Genomic DNA, 17,278 nt, shown 5'->3' with positions numbered 1-17,278 from the left:
TGCTGTGGCTTGGACCTAGTTTGGGCATCCCCCTAAGGGTTGGAAGCTTACTTCTCAGCCTGGTGATGTTGGGAGGTGGGTGGCACCCTTAAGAGGTCGGGCTTCAAGATAGGCAGTTCGGTACCTGGGTCACTGCCTTTGGAAGGGACTGACCTAGTCCTCGTAGGACCGCTGCTAGCTCCTGAGAGAGGGTTATATAAGAGCAAGGCTGGCCCCCCATCCCTGGCTTTCTCATCCTCCTCTGTGAGCCCTGATGCAGCTCCTAGCAGCCTGCCCTGCATGCCACAGCCCCTCTCCCAGCCTCCCTAGCCAGGATGGAGCCTGACCCCTCCCTGGTTTGCATGGGAATCAGGTGGAATTTTCGCTCCTTGGATGGAATCAGCAGGCTTCTAGCTGTGGATATGAACCTTGGTCTGTTTGTGCAGCGTGGAAGTGAGTATTTCCCCCCAAATAATAGCATCTACAGCAACCTAACTCCAACTGAGCCTGTGCCTGCTGAGAGGTTTGGAAACTGGGGAGAGGAGGTCCTCAGTGGGGAGGATGGACTCTGGCTGGGGAGACAGGGAGCAGGGTGGATAGGGCAGCAAGAGAAGGCACCAAGTGCTTAGGGTGCGAGCAAGAGGAGAGGGTAGGCGGCCCTGGTAGATGGCAACCTTGCCAGCTGCAGTCCAGCACAGAGATGATGCCAAACCTGCAGGCATGTTCCACCGTTCACTGCTTCTAGGACAGGGCCAGCTCCTGAGCTTTCAAACTAGCAGCACGGCTGAGTTTGGTGGTTGGGAGGCTGTCCAAGGGGAGGCGCGAACACTGGGCTGCCCAGCTCCCGCCATGTACCATGCCCCAGCTCTGGGACTGGGCTCCATCCTAGCCCTTCTGGTCCTATTGCTCACTCACTGTGTGATCCTGAGCCATTCATTCAAGCGCTCTGAGTCTCAATATTCTCATGCATAAAGTGGGCACAGCAGCAAGATGGTCGTGAGGTATTCAAAGACATCTGTCTGTTCACCTGGGGTCCTAGTGAGTGTGGATAGTGTTGGCGTGGTCATGAGAGGATGACGATGTCTCTCAGAGCTGGTTCCTGCTGTGTGTGCCTCTCCCACCTCCCACCTGGCCCTGCACAGCCAGACCTCCGAAAATGAAAGGAATTGACCACCTCCTCCTGATTACTCACGTCCAGAAAACCTTTCCTGTGCCGCCTCTGCTAAGGGAGTGGGCAGCAGCTGCTTTATCAAAGAGTCTTATCATAAAGACCTCCAGAGCCATGCTCCCCTGGGGTGGGGACACTTCTATAAGGCATGATCCAGCGATGGAGTGTTTAAACTTAAAAAAAATGTTTAAATTAAAAAAAAATTACAACAAAAGAGATATTATCATGAATCCCTCTCAAAATACTTCCTCTTGCTTTGAACACATTTATCCCCCTGTTCTTGCCACTTTCTGCAGCAGTTCTGGACGTCCTCCTTTGTGGCTGTCTTTAGGTGGTGTGATCAAAAACTTTGGTGACTGCTGCTGCCGAGTGCCAGCCAGAGAGGCAGGTTCCTCAAAACATGAGAGTGAATCCTCATCTGCCTTATTCACCGGGTCTGGCACTGTGTGATTTTTGGCTCTTCCCAAAGTCAAAACAACACGAAACATAAATGTTTGAATCTCTTCAGGACATTGAGGCAGCTGTGACAGCGCAGCTAAAGACAAAAGAGAACATCCAGAACTGCTGCAGAAAGTGGCAAGAATGATGGGCTAAGTGTGCTCAGAGTGGCAGGGGCTTAAAGAAGGTTTATGGCAATGTGTCTTTTATTGTAAGAAATGTATATTTATTTATTTATCTATTTTTCCAGTACTGGGTATTGAAGTCAGGATTTTGCACTTGCGAGGCAGGTGCAGCACTGCTGAGGTATATCCCTGGCCCATGCAAGAAATTTTTAAAAATTTAAAGGAGCCGGGGATTTAGCTCAGTGACTCTGTGCCTGCTTTGCAAGCACAAGGTCCCAAGTTCAATCTTTGGGATCAAAAAAAAAAAAAAGAATTTAAGCTTTCATTGTATATTTTGGTCAGTTGTCCTATAAGAATGAGCTGGCCAGGTCACTGGGAGGCCCTAGAAAGTGTCCTCCTGTCCCATACCTTTGGGACAATTTTGCTAGTTTTTTTTTTTTTTTTTTTTTTGGGTACCAGGGATCGAACTTGGGACCTTGTGCTTGCAAGGCAGGTGGTAGAACCACTGAGCTACATCCCCAGCCCCCCTTTTGTTCTTGGTACAGAGCTGAAAGTGTTGCTGTCTTTGTTGGCCCTTAGTAACTATCCTGCCTCACTTTTCAGAAAAGGAAACTGGGCTTGGGGAGGGTGAGGGGCATGCTGGAGGCCCCTGCTCTGTGGATGAGGAGCTGCTCTGTCTGTCCCTGTGGCCACATCTGGCCTTCATAGCCCTAGACCCAGGCCCAGTGTCTCCTGCTTGCTCCCTTTCTGCCCGGAGGATCAGGGATTAGATCTGGGTTCACCAACCTCTGTCAGACACAAAGGACACAAACACAACCCTGCGTTCCTTGGCCTCCTTGTGTGGCTTTGGCCTCAGGCCTCCCGAGGGCCCTTCCCCTGGAATTTAATCTCACGTGACATGTGTCCAGAGCTGTTTCTGCCCGGTGGCTTTGTGAACAAAGTGGGACCTCTTCCAGACCCGAGCTGGCTGCTTTGGCACCCGGTGCTGGTGATGCCCAGAACTCAGAGAGGACAGCTGGGAGGGTTCCCTACTTCCCCAGGAGAGCACAGTCCCTTGGCCCCTTCTTGGCTGCTTTGTATATACTTATGTTTGTTTTTCATTCTGGTGAAATATGTATCACAAAAGTTATTTATTTTTCTGCAGTGCTGGGGATTGAACCCAGGACTTTGTGCATGCGAGGCAAGTGCTCTGCCCCTGACCTCAGCTCCCCAAAGTTACTATTTACACTGCTTTTTTTTTTTTTTTGGTACCAGGGATTGAACTCGGGACCTTGCACTTGTGCGGCTGGCACCGGAACCACTGAGCTAAATCCTTGGCCCTATTTATACTCCTTTTAAGTGCGATTCAGTGGCTTTAAACACATTCACACTGTGCAGCCATCTCCAGAACGTTTTCATCGTCTCAAATTGGAGCTTTTTCCCCACTAAACACCAACTCCTGGTTTCCCTGCCACCTCCATCCCTGGCAACACCCTTCTACTTTCTACCTCTCTGAAGCTGCTTTATACAATGTTTGTCCTTTTTGTATCCCGCTTACTTCAGTGAGCATCATGTCCCCCAGGTTCCCCCGAGCGTGCAAGAATTTCTGTCCTTAAGGCCGGGTAATATTCCATCATAGGTATACATCACATTTTCTTTACCAATCGTCTTTTGACAGGCACATTTCAGCTACTGAGATGCTGCTATGAACATGAATGTGCAAATAATCTGCTTCTGACCCAGCTTTCAGTCCTTTTGTGTGTCTACCCAGAAGTGAAATTGCTGAATCACATGGTCGCTCCATGTTTTTTTTCTTTTTTTTGATACCGGGGATCGAACTCAGGACCTTTTGCTTGCAAGGCAGGCGCCGGAACCACTGAGCTAAATCCTCGGCCCTGTTCCATGTTTAACTTTTGGTTTTCCCATTTTTTTTGGAAAGAGGGTCTTATTATGCATTCCAGGCTGGCCTTGAATTTGCAGCTCTCCTCCTGCCTCAGCCTCCTAATGCTGGGATTATAGGTGTGTGCCACCATGCCTTGCTCATATTGAACTTTTAAAGGAATACAGGTATGTACACACATGGCCCAGATTAGGCTTCTCATAATCTGCCCAGAGGGTGACTGGGGTTCTCTTCTGGAACCTAGGGGTTACAGAATAAATGCATAAGCTCACTCATTCATTTTGCAAGATTTCTGATAAAAACAACAAAGCAAAACATTTACATTCATAACCATTTTATAGTTCCATAAGGTCAAGTATATTCACAGTGTTGTGCAACGGATTTGAACTCTTTTTGGATTAACTTTATCAGATTTGCAAAAGTGAAATTCTGCAGCCATTATCACTGGCACACATCACTCCACGTGCTGCCTATGGGTATGGCCATGCTGGGACCTCGTAAAGTGAAATCCGTCAGTATTTGTCCTTCTGTGGCTGGCTATTTCACTTAACATGATGTTCAGTTAGCAAGTTTGTTCATATTGTAGCCTATGTCAGAATTTCCTTCCTTGTTAAGGCTGATACTCCAATTTATACATATGGTGCCACATTTTTTTTTTAAACAAGGTGGGCATTTGAGTTGTTCCCACTTCTTAGCTACTGGATGGCTGCTCTTACCATAGGTGTATTTTTTTGGGACCCTGGTTTCAATTCTTTTGGGATATGTGCCTAGAAGCAGAGCTGCTGGATCATATGATAGTTCTGTTTTTACTTTTTTGAGGAATTTCTTTCCTGCATTGCCATTGATAAATTTGCAGGGGAACCAGGCACATGCAGGGAACATCTAGCTTCCTCCTGAGGGGACTGGCAGCATGGCCCTGGGCTGCAGAGGTGGGTAAGGCCCTGCAGTCCCATCTCCTTCAGGACGTGCTGATGAAAGCTGATGCTCAGCTCTCATCCAATTTCCAAGAACAGGAAGAAAGACATTTTGATGGATGCACAAGATGATGCAGAGTCTCCTCCGGAGCATGATTCATGATTTGGGGAGGAAGTTGAAAGGGGGGTTGCCTTTGCTCCATTCTGTACAATTCAAATCCTGAAACTTCACCCCAAATGTGGGCTTTGCAGCTGTTGAGATCCACTAGGGAGGGGGAAAACGTTCATTATTCCAAATGAGTTTAGCAGGGTTAAGAGCCCAGTTTTGTGCAGAGTGGGCAAATGCTAGTGACAGTGTCTTATTTCTGGACACATTAAGAGCATTCCTACAAAATGTATCAGCTCAAAGAGCCGGGACTCAGAACAACTGCTCTCCCAAACAGGTCCCGGGGGAAAAGTTTTACGTGGAAAAGAAAAAAGAAAATCCAGGTGGGGGGTTGGCAGGGCGGAGGCGGTTTGTAGAAAATGATCACCAACTTGCTGATGGTTTTGGAGGAAATCTCCCAATTAATGCAACTTGTCCAAGTATCAGAAGACGACAAAGATGGCTACGTGTAGTGGGAAGAAGAACCAGGAAAAACCGTCAAGACCACCTTTGACACAGCAGCATGGAAAAACCTATGTGAGGGGAGATTTTGAAAATCTGTATAGAGCATGAGAGTGGCCCAAAGGGGCGGGGAGAGGCATTCCTATTCCCCACCCCCACCGTGCTATCAGGTAGCTCTCCCTTCCTCTTCACATCCCTCTCTTTTGGGTGCCCCTGTTTGCAGGGCTGTGCCTTTCCTGGATACATGGTCCTGGGGGCCTCTGGGGAAGCCCCAGGAGCAGATCTGCCCAGCAGCTTCAGGTTAGGAAAAGAAGATTTGAGGCCCAGCAATGGCCTCATGACCCAAAGGACTAAGTCATGCGAAAGAATCCTAAACATGTCCCAGCTGAAGCACGGGCCCTTTCCACCCAGATGATACCTGCACTGAGCAGCGGAGAGGTGAGCAGCCTCCCAGGACTATGGATGTGGGCAGCAGGTTCTAATGATGCTCTGGGGACCAGCACTGGCCATGGGCACAGCACTGGGATTCTTGCCTTGAGGCCCAATTAGCTCTTCCTTGCAAGCTCAGGGGAGACGAGAATCAGCTCAGTGGAGCCGAGGCAGAAATCCAGGCTTGTCCATGCTGCAGCTGAATCGGTCCCTTTCTGGAGAAGCCAAAGGCATAAGCCAGGCTGGCTTCCCAGTGCGGAGAAGGGCAGACCAGGAAGAGGCAGGAGCTCTGGGGTTTTTCCTGTCTCTGGCTTGGATTGTCTCCCCAGCTCCACAAAATCAAGGACTTAAGCTTGCTACTGCTTGTTAATCCCTTCCCTGGATCTGTCCAGGCAGCATGTCTTTTGTTACAGGTAGAATTATCCCAACCTTTGTACATCAAAATCCTAGCCCTGAGCACCCCAAGCGGTGACTGCGTTTGGAGACAGGATCTTTGAGAGGTAATTAAATTAAATCAAGGCCATTGGGATGGGCTGTAATCCAATAGGATTAAGAAGAGGGACCATCCTGGGAAACCTCAGGAAGAAGGTGGCCATCCACCGGCCAAGAAGGAGCCGGTCCTCCCTCCACTTGTGTCTCCGACTTCTAAAGTCCCAGCAAGGGAGAGAAAGTAAACGTCCATTGTTGAAGTTCCTCTGTCGGTGGCCATTTGTTATAGGAGCCCCAGGAAACCAATGAGTCACTTCATCCCCAGACAGCCACGGAGGGAGAGGGAACATCACCACTTGTGTCTGTGTGTGTGTGTTTAATTTCTTGCCTGTGATGACCTGGCAGAGTCAGCTGGGGTCAGTGGTTGCTGTTTCTCCCTGTAGGCTCTGGGGAGTCACTTTCCTTCCTGGGACAGCTCCAGGTGGACAGAAGAGAAGCCAGGGTCTCCCTCCTCCCCAGCAGGCATCTGAAACCAGTTGGATCTTTTCTCCTGCAGCTGTGGCCAGAGGTGCTTGGCTATTACTTTGGCTGGATGGATGTCTTTGCTTCCCAATGTGAACCACAGGCAGGAAGAATAATAGCAGGGTCCCAGCCAACAGTGTCAGTCAGGGCTGCAGGGGCTAGAGGGTCCCCAGAGCGTCCAGGGCTCTTCATAGTAGCCAGTGGCTTGGCTTAAAGCCGAAGGGCAGTGCCTGCTGGGTCATGCCCCATCCCAGCTGGTGATCTGCACTGTTAGGACACGGATGGGGCCTGGCAGCCGAGTCTGCCACGGAGGAACGCCAGACCCTGCCTGTGTGAGCAGAATCAGCTTTCTTCCATCTTGTTTCATTTGCTGTAGGAATACGGAGTGCTTGAGTGCTCTCCCTGCGGGGGTTTCTGTTTGTTCTTTTTTTCTTCTTCCTCTTCCTCTTCCTCTTCTTCTTCTTCTTTTTCTTCTTCTTCCTTTTCTTCTTCTCCCCCTCCCCCTCCTTCTCCTTCTCCTCCTTCTTCGTCTTCTCTACTGGGGACTGAACCCACGGCCTTCATATTAAACTACATCCCAAGCCCATTTTTATTTTTTAAAATTTTGACACAGGGTCTTCCTAAGTCACTAAGTTTCCCACTAAGGCTGGGCTTACACTTGTGATCTTCCTGCCTCAGCCTCCCGGAGTGCTGGGATCATAGCCATGTACCACCACTGCTGGCTCTGAGGACATTCTTACTGATATAATGTGTAACTCATCTTAGCTTTAGAAACCCCAGTAATTGCCCCTGATCACAATCCAGCATGCTTGACCTAAATCAGCATACCTTCCTAAACCTGGCTGAAACATCCATGTCTCCTTTCCAGAGACCTTAAAATTCCACCAATTAGCAATGCCAGGAACACAGGGCAATGGTCTCCCTTCCTAGGTCCTGTTATTTACTATTTGCTTCTCTAGTTGACTTCCCTTCTACCTCCTGGAGACAGCATCACAATGTGTGCTTTCTCTCCTGGGCTCAAATGCTGGTCGGTGACATCAAAGATTGGTGTGACTTCCCCAAAGAGGGGAGAGACCCATCAGTTTTATTGCTCTCAGGACCTGTGTAACACATCAGGCAGTATTTTCTTGGTTCAGTTTTAGAATGGGAAAAAACTTGCTTATATATTCATATTTCAGTCAGGTGCAGTGGGCTGTACCTTCATTTGTAAGGTCAGATCAAAAGCAGAGTGTTGAGTGTCTATAACACACACACACACACACACACACACACACGGCAGGCATCAAAATATTAGAAAATGCAGTGCTGTCAGGTATGGTGACACACATCTGTAATCCCAGCACTCAGGAGGCTGAGGCAGAAGAATCTCACATTCAAGCCCAACCTGGGTAACTTAGCATCTTAGGGAAACCTTGTCTCAAAATAAAACTAGAATAGCTCATTGCAAAGGTACCCTGGGTTCAGTCCTCAGTAAAGCACAGACTGCCTGCAGGACGCTCATTGAGAAGCAGCAAATGTGTGAATGCTGCTGCATGCCTCAATGGGGGAGATGGGCCAGGCCTCTTACCAGGGTCTAAGGATAGGTCTGCATCACCCTGCTTCCCCATAAGGGCTCAGAGTCACTGCTGGAATCACCCCCACAGCTACGGAAGCCTCAGGGACTCAACCTCCTGCAGCGCCCGGCCCGGCGTGGGAGGCTCTCTCCAGCTTGCTAGGCCTCCTGGGCTCTCCCTGCCCCCAGGGCTTCTCTTCACCGCAGGCCTGGGCATCTTGGGAACTGGTCCTGCCACCCTGCTTCCGGACTCCTCCCATGCTTACAAGTAGGCTCTAAGCAGGGTGTGATGGTACAAGCCTGGAATTCTAGCACTCTGGGAGGCTGAGGCAGGACATGGCAAGTTAGAGCCCAGCCTGGGCAATTTAGAGACTTAGCAAGACCTTGTCTCTAAACAGAAACAAACAAAATAAACAAAAAAGACAGCCTGGGGCTATAACTCCATGCGGACACCTTGCGCTCAGTGCCTAGTACTGCAAAACAACAACAGAGAAACCCATCCTCTTGGGGGACCTGTTCTAGTGATACTGTCCCCCAGGAGACCCTGTCCATCCCCTCCTAGAGGGATGCTGACCTTCCCTTTCCTGCCCTGGTCCTTTCTGCTGCAGCGGTGGGTGCAGGGAGGGGAGGCGCCTGGATCACCACCGCCTGCCAAGCAAGTCTCAGCTTAGCGGGCCCAGCGCCCCCTGAGGTGACAAGCCCCCCCCGCCCCCCCAGGAATCTTTCTGGGTCTCAGAAGTGGAAATCGGGAGGTGTTTTAATCCATGCTGCTAAACAACACACTCTGGGCTGGCAGCTTAAGAACAAGTAGAACCGGGCTGCTGATTCAGCGTCTGGCGAGGCCGCTTCCTCGCAGATGGCACCTCCTTGCTCGGCCTTCACCTGGCAAGAGCGGCACACAAGTTGCCTGGCCCCTTTCCATAAAGACGCCAATCCCACTCCCGAGGCCTCCTGAGGGCCCCGCCTCCTTACACCCGCCCTGGGGTGCTAGGCCTCCACCTCCGGATTCAGGGTCTGACACAAACATTCAGACCATGGCAGTAAGTTTAGCAGACACAAATTGCTCAAGAACCTCATTTATTTTGTGCAGTAATTAAATAGAAGCTGTTTGGAAATATGAACATAGATTCGCCCATCAAAGCAAATTAAATCTTTGAAGAGTAATGGCCTAATTAGCTCCACAATTCTGCCATTAAAAAAAATCCAAATGCCTGTTGTCTTGAATCAGGAAATACTGGGGCCCAGATGTAAAAGGCTTCAAGAGGGTATTAATACCAGGTGCTTGTGGGTTTTGAGCCAGTGAGTGGCAGCAAGAGTGGACACATTTGTCAGGATTAACCTGGCCAGCAAGGCTTCAGTTCTTTATGTATTTATTGCTTGTTCACAGAGTCGTCTTTGTTCTAGACATTTGTTTATCAGTAGTCATCCTGGGGCTTCTTAGCTCAAGATCCCAGTCATGCTCTCTTGCTTCTCTCCCAGCCCGAGGATATAGCCTCTTTGCCTTTCTTCTCTTTTCTCAGAGCGGACCCTACACGCCTGTGCCTTGACCCCTCGACAGCAGACAGACTGGCTCATCCCAGGCCCCTGCACCTCCAGCGTTTTTTGCTTATATGAGGGATACGATGGGAAGGTGGTGGAATGTTCTGGAATCCTCTGGGACTGGGCCACCCAGCAGAGTGGTTGGTGCTGGTGTTGGCTGTCACCTTTTGCCTCTCCTGATGTTCCCCGGCGTGGGGACCCTCCCTGGACTCAGGTCCCTGCAGATTGGGCTGTTTAGCTCCATCCTCTGCCCCAGGAAATGGACACATGGTCCAGACCTGGCTCGTCAGAACACTGGCATTCCCCGGGCAGCTGCTACCAATGCCAAGGCACCGTCCAGGTGTTAGTCCTGCGGTTGCTACTACTCCCCATCTTTTCCCCATGTCTGGCTCCCCCCGGCCTCAGCTGCCTCACCGGAAGTGCAGACTCAAGTAGGTGCTTAAGCAGGTGTGTGCCAGGATCCTCCACCCACGGGGGACTTCTGCACCACGCACCCCGCCTCACATACAAGTCAGGACCAGGAACGTGCGCTGTGTGTAAGATCCGGTGACCCTGATCTGCTTCAGCTCCCAGGGTGAGTCCTGAGAACCCCCAGCCGGGGAATCCGCTGATCCTCCCAAATCTCCACTTCCTCTGCCAGAAGCAGCTGGAGCCGAGACCTGATTTATTTGTTTGTCCCGGGCAGGCGAGCCTTGCAGTCGTGGGGGAGATAGGCCGGCAGGCTTGGCTGCAAATGAAAACCAAACACATTCTAAATTATGAAATTCACAAAACAATCCTTAGAAACCAGGCTCTTTCATTCAGATCCTGAGGACCGGATGTTGTATCCTTGGTAACGCGGTTGCAGAAAAACAAGTCTTTTCCCACCGGTCTGCTTCGTGTTAAAATGAGGCGGCTCCTGTCCTAAAATAGGAGACAGGGCCTCTCCTGCTCCTATCCCCTCTCTTGCCACCTCCTGATCAGCTTTATTCTTATCTATCGATCCGTGGAGCCCAGAGGGAGCAGGAAAAACTTTATAAATTCAAGAAACTCACTGAACCTGTGCTGAAAAAAATGCAGGCCTCAGGGTCATGTTGATGCAATTTCCAGAATTGTTGCAAACCCATTCCCACTCCTCCTTTTCCTTAATCTTTTTGATAAATGAGGCCTATAATTATACCTCCTTTCCATGCATCCAGCAACAAAAACTTAAGCCTGGAAGATAAAATAGTTGCTTTGTCATCACATTATGCACAGGCAACAAAGGACACATACGGGATAAATTCAGCTTCACATTTAATTTACTCCATATTGATTTTCATCAGTGTGATTTCAGCAATTACCTGTAGCTAATTCTTAGTTAGAAAGGTGAAGTTAAAAGTTACCCGATGCAGACACCATGGCTTTGGAGCTCCGAGATGTTCAGAGTGATCGTGCATCTAAGGCAACTCTCTCTTTCCTTCTTTCTTCTCTTTCTTTCTTCTCCCTGCCTCCCTCCCTCCCTTCCTTCCTTCCCTCCTTTCTTTCTTCCCAGTATGGGGATTGAATCTAGGCCCTTTGCACTGAGCTACATCCTCAGCTCTTTTAAAATTTTTTATTTTGAGACGAGGACTCAGTAAGTCACTAATCTGCCCAGGCTGGGCTCAAACTTGTGACCCTCCTGCTTCAGCCTCCTAGCGTCCTGGGAACCTACCTTCAATCCTGCCCGTGTTCCTATTTTATTCCATCCTGTGCCACAGCCTGTCCACTAGGGAGTGGTTAAAGGAAACTTAGGACCTGCTGTTCAGGGCTGAAGACCCATTTAATCTTACAGGCACCCAAGTGGGGGCCTCCCTCTGTCACATGAGGGAGCTGTGGCTGGCTCCAGGCGAGAGAGTGCTGTCTTGGACCCTGTGTGTCTGAGTCCTTGGCTGCAATTCTTGGGCAGGGGTAATGTCTCGAATGCAGGGGGTGTTGAGGGCCAAAGGCAGAAGGGGCTCCAGGTGGCAGCAGGAACAATAAGCTGAGGCACATGGGAGGGCTGCAGAGAGGAGCTTGCTGGGCAGAAGGGACTGACAAGGGCGGGCATGGTGGGGTGGGGCTTGACGTTTATCTTCCTCGTGTCCTCATCCTCATCTGTCAGGACAAGAGAGTCATGTCACATGCAAGGCTCCTGGGCAGTGCTGGGAGGAGCCCATGGGGAGCCAGCTTTCCTCCCTGACCAGGAGCAGCGTGTGCTCTCCTGCAGGACTTCTGCTATTTCAGTGGCATCTTTAGACCAGGAGAAGAGGCAGAGAAGTGGGTGATGTGAGTGTACCAGGCATCCTGGTGCAGGACACCGTGTTTTGAAGGCCAAAGCAAAAGTTGGAGACCTGGGAAAAGACAAATATTGGCTGTGAAATCTGGTAAGAAAATTGTATTAAATACAAGTTTAATTAAACATCTCCAAATGTTATAACTACTAGTCATCTGCTGTACGTTATGTTTTTGGTTGTAAATGGTGTGTAGTACTAGGCACACAGGTGCCAAAGGTGCTGCCGGTGGCCTTTGGATTCATGTCTTGGGGCTACTGCCACAAATTGTCACCAATTGTGTAGCTTACCCATCAACTGCTGAATGGATAAAGATGTGTTTTTTGTTTTTGTTTTTTTTAAAGGGAAGGAAAACACTTTATTTGTAAAGAGGAAAAAGAAGGGGAGGGAGATAGATAGCTACCATGATGAGGGAGAATCAGGGTAGGGAGCTCCAGGAAGGCAGAATGATGTGGGGTTTTTTTATACAATGGTGCACTACTTTGCCATAAAGAAGGATGAGCTTCAGATATTTATAGCTAGATGGACGGACCCTGAGACCATACTCTTCAGTGAGGTAAATTAGACACGTGTTTAAATGCCACGTTGTCTCTCTGGTGTGAGGAACTGAACGTGGAAATAAGGACTGAAATGTATAATAGATGTTGGGAAATGGGAAGAAAGTGTTTAAATGGGAAGGGGAAGAAGGGAGGAGGGAGGGGGAAAAGAAGGAAGGGACAAGAAAAAAGTGAAAATAGGAGGAAAAATGGACACAAAGCTTCTGTACACGGGGAGGGGAGGAGAGGGGGAAAAGAGGTGGGATGTACCATGTACAGGTGCAGATACCCTATGACGAGTGTTATCATGATGTATGCCTAAAACGTATCAATAAAAGTTTGGTTATGAAAAAAATTGTGAGGCTTAAAAGGACAGAGACTCTATGTTCTCACTGTTCAGGAAGCTGGAAGTCAGTAAGGCCACGCCCCTCCAGAGGGAGGGTGGCTCTTTCAGTTTCTGGTGGGGCCCAGAACCCTTGGCATTTCTGGACTCACAGATACATCCCTCCGTCCTCTGTCTGCGTTGCTGCACAGTCACCAGCTCTGTGTAGAGGTGCTCCTCAACTTACAGTGGTGTTGCATCCTGATAAATTTACCTTAAGTTGAAAATGTCCTAAGTTGAAACGCAACTCACCTACTGATGACCATTACTGTGATTGTCAGCTTGACTGGATTAAAAAACACCTAATAGATTACTAAAGTACACTTCTGTACTCGTGTCTCTGGAGATGATGGACACGTAGGCCAGCAAACCAAGGGAGAAGACCCACCCTCATTGTGGGTGGCACCATCCAATAGGCTTGCAGCCCAGATGGATTAAAAGGAAGGAAGAAGGAAGGAAGAAGCCGGTTAGCATTTGAAAAGTTCCATTCTAGGGTCAGAGGTTTAGCTCAGTGGCGCCAGCACCTGCCTGGCAAGTGCAAGGTCCTGAGTTTGATCCCTGGTTCTGCAAAAAAAGAAAAGAAAAACTCCATTCTGCTTGAGCTGGTGCATCTTCTGCTGCTGCCATCACCTGTGGGCATCAGACTCTAGTTTCTTCAGCCTTTTGATGGGGCTCACATCAGTGACTCTGCAGGGAGCTTCCAGGCCTTCAGTCTTGGAGGGGAAGTACCCTTGCTCCTCTTGTTCTGAGGCTTCAGGCTTCTTGAACTGAGCAGCTACTGGCTCTCTAGCATGCAAATGGCCATTGTGGACATTACTGCCTCTGATCCTGTAAGCTGATATAATAAATTCCCTTATATAATTATACATATATATTCTAATATGTATATTCTGTTAATTTTGTTCCTCCAGAGAACCCTAATCCACCTACCAAACATCATAGCTCAGCCTAGCCTACCTTACATGCGCTCAGAGCACTTAGATTAAACCACAGTTGGGCAAAACAATCTAACACAAAAACTGATTTACTGACTATCTCATGGAATTTACTGAAAGTGAAAAACAGAATGGTTGGATGGATGCGTGTGTTAGTTACTTCCTCTCGTTGCTGAGACAAAATACCCAACACCCAAAGTTAGAGGGGAAGGGGTTTATTTGGCTTACCATTCCTAGAGGTTTCTGTCCATAATTGGCTGGCTCCAAGGCAGGGATGGCAGACAGGCACCGCAGAGAAGAAGCACGATGGGGCGCACAAGGTAGCAAAGGCAACGAGGGAGCTTCACTGTGTCTTGCTGCCTCTTTTATCCCATCCAGACTACTGGGATTAGGGCAGTGCCAAACCATTTACTCACAGGTAGTGGTTTAGTAATCACATGCCCTTAATTCCAGCGTCACACATTCCAGATTCAGCTACCTCTGAAAAAGAAAGCCCCACTTCATCTCATGAGGCTTTGGGGGGACATCTAAACACAAACCCTAACAATGGCCATTCACACTATTGTAAAGTCGAAAGACTGAAAGTCAAGCAAGCATAAACCAGTGTGATCATTAACTGTGATGTGTCAAGTTTTTTTTTTTTTGTACCGGGGATCGAACTTGGGACCTTGTGCTTTCGAGGCAGGCAGCAGAACCACTGAGCTAAATCCCCGGCCAATGTGTCAATTTGAGTTGAGTCAGAACCACCTAGCAGATTAGTAAATTCTGGATGTGTCTGTGGATGATTGACAGGTAGACCAGCAAACTGAGGGAGGAAGATCCACCCCAGAGTGGGGCAGCACCAACAAAGAAGCTTGTAGCCTAGAAGGAATAAAAAGGGAAAGAAGAAGTAGGAAGTCTTCCTATTTTCAGGGGAGCCCTGGTCTTCACTGTCGCCTTTGGGATGTTAGCCTCCAGTGTCTTCAGCCTTCCAATGCACGCTCTTTGGCTTTCTGACACAGAATCAGTGACTATAGTGATCTTGTAGGTCTTTGACCTTTGACTTTTGACCCTTGAATACTACTGGATTCCCTAGCTCTCCAGTGCACAGACAGCCATTTTGGATTCTGGCACCTTTGACTTTGCAGATGACCACTGGGATTCTTCTGGTTCTGATCCTGTAAGCCCACCTAATAAAGCTCTTGTATAATTATACCTATAGTATGTATTGATTCTTTTCTTCAGTGAACCCTAACTAATATAGTCAGGGACCATCTATCTCCCTGAGTCCTCTCCCCTTCTTATAAGGACACCAGTCACTGGCTCAGGGTCCACTGACCTGATCTATTAATCTAGGATGAGTTGAACTTGGTTATGTCTCCAAAAAGCTTATTTCCAAATAAGATCCCAATCTGTGGTTTCTGGGCAGATATGAATTTTGGGGAGATGCTTATCTAGCCCAATATAGCTTCCAAAGTAAGGTGCCCAGGACAAAGAAGGACATAAATGATCTTAAGATGAGGGAACAAGGACTTTCCCTTTACCCTCTGATGTGGGGATGGCCCAGTCCAGGAGCCTAGACCCACCTGGATATCCATCACCCTGGCTTCTGGGACAGGAAAGCTGGTTAGGACAAGAATGAAGAGTGGTGGTGTCCTGATGCTCAGTTCTCCAAGAAGGGACACAGAGCAGTGGAATGGGCCACTTTTGAGAGTGATGAAATACTGCTATTAACAGTGATTGTAACAACTACTAACTTCTGAGTATTGGATATGGGTTTGAAGTCATTGCATTCCCCTGTCTGCCACATCTGCCCCTTCCGCCCATTGTCAGAAGAAGACTTTGAGGTTCCAAGTAATGACTTTGCTCTGGGTCACCTGACTAGTGAGAGGGAGAGTTGGGATTTGAACCCAGAACCCTGCCAGTCTGGCTTCTGAGTTTATAGGCAGCCTTACCAAGGATGATCCAGAGGTGGTGGGTTGTTGGATGGGGATGAGGGAAACAGGCTGACCAGGAAGGCATCTGGGGTCCCAGTGCCTGGCTGGTGGGACAGCTCCTTGAGATGGGGAGTGGCTGGGTGGAGCATGGGAGCTCTCATTGAAGGGGAAAGAGCCTGGTCATGGGGCCGTTTCCTCAGTGCGCAAGTCTTTGGGCGATCAGAAATGGGGTCTGGAGAGTCTGCTGGGAGTCTGTAGAAGGGGAATCTGATGCTAAAGCTGGACATGGTGGCACATGCGTGTCATCCCAGCACTCTGAGAGGGTGAGCGGGAAGATGGAATTTTGAATCCAGCCTGGACAACTTTGCAACTTAGGGAGTCTCAGTGTCAAAATAAAAAATACAAAGGGGCTGAGGTATAGCTCAGTGTGAAGCCCTTGGGTTCAATCCTAGTACAGGGAAAAAAATCTGACAAACAGCGCCCCCACCCCGCCTGCCCCACTGCCTACATCCCGGTAACTGGCAACTTCCTTCCTGACTCCTGTCTTTTCCTGTGTCCGTGAAATCCCCTCGGTGACTTGCCTCCCTCAGCTCCTGGGCACCTGCGGCAGATGCTGGCTATTTCAGGATGTGCTTCATCCTCGCGTTGTTGCTTCTCCCACCTCTTCTATTCGCATCAGTTGTTTGGCACAAGGCTTTGAATTGTTGGTTTTTGCGCTCAATTCGTTCCCCAGAAATGTCAAGCATCACCAAGGCCACTGTGTGGGGGACACGCGTTGTTCTTGGTCCTTTGTCCTGAGCCTCTTCTTTTCAGACACAAATGTGTCATTTCATCTGGCAGCGGGCAGAACCGCTGGACCTTGAGCTGAGCCCATAGCCTGGGTATCTGCCCTCCCCGCAGGATTGCCTCCGGCTGCATCAGCCCTTTGCAAATGCTGCTTCGTGTCTGATTCATGCAGGGGGAGGTGTGGAGCTTCTCCAGCCTGGGTGAACTGCAGGGCCTCCACTCCCGGTCTCTGGGCCTGACCTGGACAGAAGGGACCCACAAGCTCTCTGCAAAAACAGTCTGAGCGTCGCCAGCGCCCCTGGAACTGAAAGGGGCATTATGTTTGTGCCCCTCATCCTGAGCAGCCCTGAAAGACGTCAGAGAAATGCTAGCCTCCCTGTGAGTCCTTTCTTTTCTTTTTGGCAGTACCAGGGGTCAAACTCAGAGCCTTTGCAGTGAGCTTTGTTCCCCAGCCTTTTCTTATTTTAAAATTTTGTGACAGAGTCTCACTAAATCATCAAATTGTCTAGGCTGGGCTCCAACCTGCCACCCTCCTGCTTCAGCCTCTCAGCGTGCTGAGATTACAGCCACCAGGAATCACTTTCTGAGTCCTTAAGCCCTTGGCCTCTGCTGACTCAGCACATGCCTGCTCCCTGGCGCCCTGTTGGAGCGCATCCCCGCTAACAGGAGCATTACGTGGTGGCTCTGGAGGGCTGCAACTTTTACAGTCCCATCAAAGACACAGCGTCAAGGCCCCTGGCATTTAAAAATGAGAGCATCCTTGTCGGTTTCTCTCCTTGGTTTTTCTTTTCTTTTTTTTTTTTTGTGGTACTGGGGATTGAACTCTGGACCTTGTGCTTGTGAGGCAGGGGGCAGAACCACTGAGCTAAATC

Source organism: Heterocephalus glaber, unplaced genomic scaffold, assembly GCF_053883595.1.
Source record: "Heterocephalus glaber isolate CG9 unplaced genomic scaffold, H.glaber_assembly_v1.0 deba00001610, whole genome shotgun sequence".
Lineage (NCBI taxonomy): Eukaryota > Metazoa > Chordata > Mammalia > Rodentia > Bathyergidae > Heterocephalus > Heterocephalus glaber.
This window is presented reverse-complemented; position numbering follows the sequence as displayed.